This window comes from Alosa sapidissima, chromosome 20 (genome assembly GCF_018492685.1).
Source record: "Alosa sapidissima isolate fAloSap1 chromosome 20, fAloSap1.pri, whole genome shotgun sequence".
NCBI lineage: Eukaryota > Metazoa > Chordata > Actinopteri > Clupeiformes > Clupeidae > Alosa > Alosa sapidissima.
In genome coordinates this window covers 28,097,327-28,104,826 of record NC_055976.1, presented here as the reverse complement: position 1 = coordinate 28,104,826, position 7,500 = coordinate 28,097,327, and the positions used below count along the sequence as shown (strand labels likewise).

Below are 7,500 nucleotides of genomic sequence, written 5' to 3'. Positions count from 1 at the left end.
CCGTACCCTCAGCACATCATCTATGAGGACAACGAAGGAGGCGTTTGTAATCCATCATGCGTCCTCAGCCGCCTGGCTGATGGAGCAGCCGACTGGCACGTTGCTCGGCGCACACAGTGGTGAGGTATAAATGCATAGTGTGTGAAAGCTCCCCGTCAGGAGGAAAGCTGTGGTCTCAGGCAGCCGCCGCTCACTGGAAGTGATTGATGGATGCTGATATCGAGAAGCTCGTCTGCAGAGCCAGTGGGACTATTTGCTTGGCGGCTGAACGCGGTAATTACGTGGAGGTGCGCGGCCCACTAGCTGCTGGGTGTTTTTCTCTTCTTTGTTTTTTGCAGCACCCCTACGCCCGTGCCAAACTTCGCTCAGGGGAGAGTTTTTTTGGCCGTGCTTTCAAATTTGGCAGAGGCCCAATTAAATCGATTACAAGAGCAGTGCAGACTCACAGAGTGGCGCTTGCCAAAAGTGTTTTTAGAAAACAAGATGTGTGTGTGTGGTTTGTGCGAAGGCCATTACTTTTCTCCTGTATTGGATTTTATTTGACCAGACGCAGTATTGAGTATCTGTCCTGGTCCAAATCTGAGCAATGAACTGCTATGTTGACGTGGGTTTTGGCAACTTTGACATTTAACAGACAGGTGTCTTTGATGTGTGTTTGAATTAATTTGCAAGCCCCACTTGACTATTTACGTCGGTAGACAACTAGACAGTCATGGACAATCCATTCAAATGATAAATATGAGATTTGTTTTGAGAATATAAGATCTATCTATCTTCTATCTTCCTTTCTTTAAGCATTTAAGGTGTAACATCAATGCGGCGTGATGGGAATGTTGGAAAATTAACGTTCTAAAGAATATCTGTGTTTATTGAATTCAACATAGAATTTTAGAACCTTTAATTGTTGCGGAACAGAATTTTATGTTAAAATATTCAAAAACCCACACCTTTAAAGGTCAGAAACCCACACCCTTTAATCTCAGATCCTTCCCTTTCATTTGCATATTACACAGTGGAGCATTATTCCTTTATTGAAATATGAATAGAAATGATGGCGCTCTGTGGTGGAAGCCTATAAAAGGAATGCCTAATGGGCAGGAACAGAGGAATAAAAAAGGAGGATTTCTTATCTTCTCTCTGTTGGAGATGTGGGCACACACACACACTGTGCTGTGTTAGCTTGTAGTGTTGGACATTAGCCTCCTGTCCTTTCACATCTCTGTTGTGGAATTTCAGTGCACCACCAAACTGCGGTTATTTATAGCGTGACGCTAGGGGCTAATCCTTTTGTCCTAATGTGAAATGTAGGCACTTAGCAACTTGTAATTAGTGTGTGAAATGGTGCCGGCCAGACCGCTGAGGTTGAATAAATAAGTGTGCAGGACGACTTCCGTCCTCTAGACATCGGCCCATCTGGATGAGACGGTCATAAGGCCATCCTTAAAAATATTTTCGTTTGCCGTAACCCGACCAACCCTGTCAATTTAGAACCGACCCAAATATTTATTTTTTTCCCCTTTTAGTCCGACCGACTTGCCGGTTGTAAACTTGCGTTAATACCGACCGATTGTTTTTTTTTACTCTAAACAACCAATACAAATGCAATAAAATAATATTTCTTTTAGTAGGCCCAAGTATTGTGAATATAAATTGCCTACATGCAAACGTGGCTCACTTAAAAAAAAAACCTGTGGCGTCATCTCTACACCATTGGTTTTACGCATGTCACACTATGGCCTACGCTTCGTTTCATTCACACAAACTGATAACGCTTTTACTTGGCACGAAGTTCTGGAAGAACTGTGGCCAGATCTTTTCTCATCCCTCCTCCCCCTAGTCTAACGGTGACTGTGTCGGAGTATTGAAATTGGTTGTGGTCTATTCAGCATTTCTCAAAATATGGGTCCGCAACATGGAGACTGCTGGTCCGCGGAGTCGTGGAGTGAAATTAGGCCCGGTGCTTCATCTGATAATTTGCTGCGCAGTTGATCAAGAAACCGCGGATCGATGAAAAAAGAAAACAAACGTTTCTGCTATCGATGTCATTAAACATGGAGCCCTACAATTAAGTGGTGGTATGAGCATTCATTCAGTGCGCGTCTGCACGAGAGAAACTGAAACTAATCGATAACGTTGGTATCAAAGCTCCGCTTCAACCTGTTGGAAGGCTATTTATTTATTTAACGAAACTTAATAGAACGACGTTGTTTTTTGGAACTTCCTTAGAAACAGAGCAGAGACTGTATAATACACTGTATAGCATTGAGTATTGTATAGTCAAATTTCAATATAACGTGGCCAAGAGCTATTGTAGCCTTCTTTCTGGGTACATGTAGATGAGCCCTATGACCCAAAAGTCTGCCATGACCGGGCCTCAGGTCAAAGAAGTTTGAGAAAGGCTGGTCTATATAACCTGCATCAGAATGAGGTTTGCAATGGTGCGCCTGAAGGCACGGGTTGAAGACCCAGTCAGTTACGTCGCGATATGCACATTTGTGTAAATTCATTCCTACGTAATCACCATGACCAAAATTGAACATTTTTTTTTTAACTTTGAATCTTGAAAAAAAAAATATTGACCTACCTACCGACCCATTTTTAATTTTGCTTTGATTTGGCTGTTACTGCAAACAAAACTATTTTTAAGGATGGCCTAATCGTACAAGGGGCCTGGCTGATATCTGCACCTGTTTCTCTGGCTCTGTTTCTGGGGTGGGTGATTAGCCGTAATGATGAACTTGCACAGATTTGTGATTGGCCGTCTGTTTGACTGTTGATCTGCAATCTGTCCATCAGTCAGTCTGTTTGTTTGTTTGTTTGTTTGTTTGTTTATATGTCTGTTAATTTATCTGTCCCTTGTCTCATTCATATTTTGATAGTTCTAATCAGTGTTATAGTATCAAACTTCTCAGATACAATTTGCCAAACTTATGAGTGTTCTCAGATATAATATGCTACCCTCAAAATGAATCTACCTGTCCGGCTACCTGTCTGATTCTCAAATGACCAAACCTTTGCTGTCCGGCTCGCATGATATAACATGCAAAAGAATACTAAAATTTAAACAAAATAATAGTAAAAGTTCAGTTCTAAAACTCTCCATTTTGGAGACTTTAAAATCCCTTAAAGGATCTAAATGATCTTTCACCAGCCAGCACTTGTTGAGACATAAGGCTTAGAATGGCTGAATTAATGCTAACAAATGTATGAAAAAAAGGATGAAGATTAAAGCATCAGTACTGTAAAGATAGCCACTTGACTATTTTTTTGTAGATATACATTGTGACTGACACTAAAATAGTAATCATCAAAAGCTATCAACCATGAGCTATCATCTTCTATAACAGCAGTGGGCAGAAGATTAGCAGGTACAGTAGATCTTTCATTTGCAGATCAGAATCAGTGACTTGTTTTATGGACATATCGCCATGACGTCACTGTTAACATTGTTAATTTGTGCCTGATGTTCTATTCTATGTTGGTTTTATTGTTCCACCATGCACCCATTTGAATTAATGTTATGCCGTATACTGGTGACATACTATATATGTAATGATACTGAGAAACTATAGATATATAGTGGCTATATACAGTGGTTCTCAGATAATAAAGATGAATGAGCTCATTGCTGAGATTAATCATGAGCTGGTTCTGCCATAGCATCATGACATGTAAATGATAGAAACCGTGGCTATGCAGGAGCAGTGACTATGCTGTGGCAGAATCTGTGATTGGGTGCAAGTGAAGTTCCTGATGAGCAGAAACTTTTCAACTGATAAACGGACAGTTTGATCAATTTTGTGGATTTACAGACTGGCAAATTTCAGTGCAAAGTGATGGGCATCTGCATCAATCAAGATGGTGAGGGCCGAAAAGAGGCTCAGGTTGGAATGGGAAACTCTATAAGTAATAGCTTGCAAATGACAGGCCAATCCTTTATAAATCTCCTCTCCTGAAAGACTGGCCATGCATAAATCTGTCCTCCTCAAAGGGAGACAAGTGGAAAAGGAATCACTCACATTTTTCTGATGCCCAACATTTCTCTCTCTCTCTCTCTCTCTCTCTCTCTCTCTCTCTCTCTCTTCATAAAAAGAACAGATGAGCTCACACAGCCTCTGTCATGACTCATCATATTTCTCCACAGTTTCTGTTTCTTAGCTGTCTGTACTTGTTTTGCAAGGCCTTTGCATTGTTTTATTTTCTTGACAAATGATATGTAGTGGACCACTGAGATGAACTGGATCAGGTGCTTAGGCATGTATAGTATAGTTGCATGATGAGTGACTAGAACACAATCACAGAAACTGACTTCGTAACATGGGTGTCAGTAACAGTATTTTAGCTAAACCTAACAATTAAGTAATGCTGGCTTTTCTGTGGTAATGGTGACTGTTCGCGCACGCACGCACACACACACACACACACACACACACACACACACACACACACACACACACACACACACACACACACACACACACACACACACAGTCATTCCAGATTGACTCAATAGATCTCATTTCAGTATCGGATGGTAGGTCCGTGTGCCCTGCTCATCCAAGCCTAGCAGTCATCCGTTTAGAGGTTGACTGATTAGAATGTGTTTTTGGCAGATCTGGCCCATGTTGTGAAGCCAACCTGGCACAGTCATTCTGTAAGTACAGGGAAAGGCATCCAAGCAGCATCTGTGTGTGCCACATCAAAAGAGACCAAATGGCTCATTGTGTTGTCGGGGTCCCATCCAGGCTGTTGTCTCTTTTTGGAAGGGTTTGTTTGTTTTGGTATCAGTGGAGCACAACAGGTTACCGTGGGAGCAATTACCTACCCGGAATTGTGCTGGGCACTGGGGGAGCATTGCCCATCTGTGATGTGTCGCTGTCGCTGGGGAAACGGAGCAAATCAATCATGTCACGTCAGTGATGTCACAAAAAGGGCTATGGACTGGCATGGTGGAAAGGAAAACAAACAGGAATTCAAATGTCCTGGAGACACAATCACAGATGAAGAGAACTGGAGGACCCTGCTTCACTAAAAGGGCCACATTCATTTCTCTCTTTCTTCAAACAAACAGACTCTTCAGAGAAACAGTTGAACCTTGAACCCTATTACTGTAGAATAAGGGCATATTGTTTATCCACTGTGTATATTTCAAGACAGCTTTACACAACTGACTGCTGTTAACACCACACAATGGACACTGGCAACCACAGGATAACTTGAGTGAGTGAGCGATAGCATTTTTTATTTGTAGATTGGCACAGCGCTGCTCGCTTAATTGGCTGTAGTCCCAGCCCAGGCTCTTCCTAGTCGCCCACTGCTCAGACATATGCTCCCTCCTGCTCCCACTGTACTGGCCTGCTCTCCCCTCCACTGGAGGCATGTCCACGCCTGGAGTCCTGCCAGCAATCACACACCACTGCCTCTATCTCTCTCTCTCTCTCTCTCTATATATATATATATATATATATATATATATATATATAAATCTTTCTCATCTATCTCCCTCACTCTTGCTCTATCTCTATTATCTCTCCCCATCCATCTCTCTCTCTCTCTCTCTCTGTCCATCTCTCTATCTCCCTCTCTCTGGTCCTTGGCCCAATGCACAGAGTCAGCTGCAGCCACCACCCTCCCTGCCTCCCATCATGCTGCCTCTGGAAAAAGAGGTCAGGTGGAGAGGGATTGCTGAGGGGTGTGGAGGGAGGCAGGAGGGTGGCACTGGGTGCGGGGAGCCACTTGAGGGCCCCAGGGTGTGGTGCGGTGTGTGGAGGGCTGATAAAGTGCCACTAGTAGGTGTGAGGTGGTGTTTTCGCCAGCAGCTCCGCACGGCTGCCCTCTGAAAGGTCCCCCACTAGAAAGACGCCTGTGTTATCCTCACATCCTCCGGATATGGGAAAAACACATTGGCTGATGTGCACGCAGGCACACGCAGGCACACACACACACACACACACACACACACCCCCACCCTCCCTCACTCCCTCACACACACATACTCACTCACTTACACACGCACACACGAGTGCATGCACACACACACACACACACACACACACACACACACACACACGCACGCACGCACGCACACAGACACTGACACACACTCACTCACTCACTCACATACACTCTTTCTCTCTCACACACAAACACACACAGAGACACTTACCCGTTCTCATGCGCACACAGGAACATCAGGACAGCAGCAGCACCGAGCATCTCCACTCCCACATCCCCAAATATGACAGCCAGCATCACACCCTCTACGCCCCTCCCCCTCCCCCTCCCCCTCCTCTCCGTCTCTCACACACATCCCCTGTTTTGGCAGCCATTCAGCACATTGGCAGTGCAACATCATTTGCAGAATTCCTGGAAGCGTGGAGATCACGCTTTGGAGTGCCAACGCACCCTCCCAGGGATCAATGTGTCATTTTTAGGGATAATCTGAAGATGAGCTGGGTCACATCAAAACAGATAAAGACAGAGAGAGCCATAGAGCCAGAGTAATTTACCAAAGCCCTGTTTGCAATCCTGACATATGGAACTGACCACTGCTAATGTGCCGCAGCCCACTGACGCTGGGGGCAACTCAGGGTTGGCATCAGGGGATGCCAGGTGGGTTGGGGCATCGGGTGGTGTTAGTGGTGACAGAGACTGCAGGACTGGGTGAAGAAGAGCGAGGTCGACCTGCTGAGGCAGATGTGAAAATCCATCCATTCCACTTCCCAGCAGCAGGGTTGACAATAGCAGTGCCACACAGAAACCATTTACCATTTATTACCATTTTGTTTCCATGTGTGTTGTTGGTTTATGCATTCCCTATTGCATTCTGTTTTGCCACTGTGCCGGGTTCATTCACGCCTGGGGTATTCTAGAATGTGCTGCAGTTCCACTCAATGCTCTTGCTTATGTAAGGGATAATGTATAGAACGCCGGTCATTATGGGGAAAATAAGTCCCGACAGGGCGAACCGGACCCCGACGCGCCAGCGGAGGGGTCTTGTTTCGCCCTGAAGGGACTTATTTTCCCATGATGACCGGCGTTCTATACATTATCCCGCTTATTATACGGCTACTTGCCAAAACGAAAAAATAAACTCCATAATATGTCTCTTTACACTTATTTGTTACCGTTTCGTCGTGGCTTTTGCTGAGAAACAAATAGTTCGCAACACACGCTGAACTTGAATCAAACATTCTTTAGAACACAGCTGATCAACCGTCTGTTTTCACTTTTGAATGAAGTTCCAAGCACAAACTCCGTTGCCATTGACAGCGGTCATTCTTGTTTTCAGAGGTCCTTTCCCAAGAAATAATGACCGCTAGAACTTTCGGAAATCCCATTCAAGTCAATGGAGCATTCTACTTGCATTGTGAAGAGCCGTATAATAATAATTGTTAAATGATTGATAAACCGCTGCAGAGGAATGTGAGAGAGAGTTTCCTCATTTTGGGCCCTTAATCATGTGGCTTAACATGCCACAAATCCCATGAGACAGTTTTT

General features: G+C 44.3%; 1 protein-coding gene across 3 annotated transcripts in view; it reads left to right on the top strand.

Moving 5' to 3' along the window:
• slc2a9l2 (solute carrier family 2 member 9, like 2) overlaps nucleotides 1–7,500 on the top strand; it is a 168,653-nt gene that overhangs the window by 100,318 nt on the left and 60,835 nt on the right. The gene's annotated exons all lie outside the window — the stretch shown is intronic.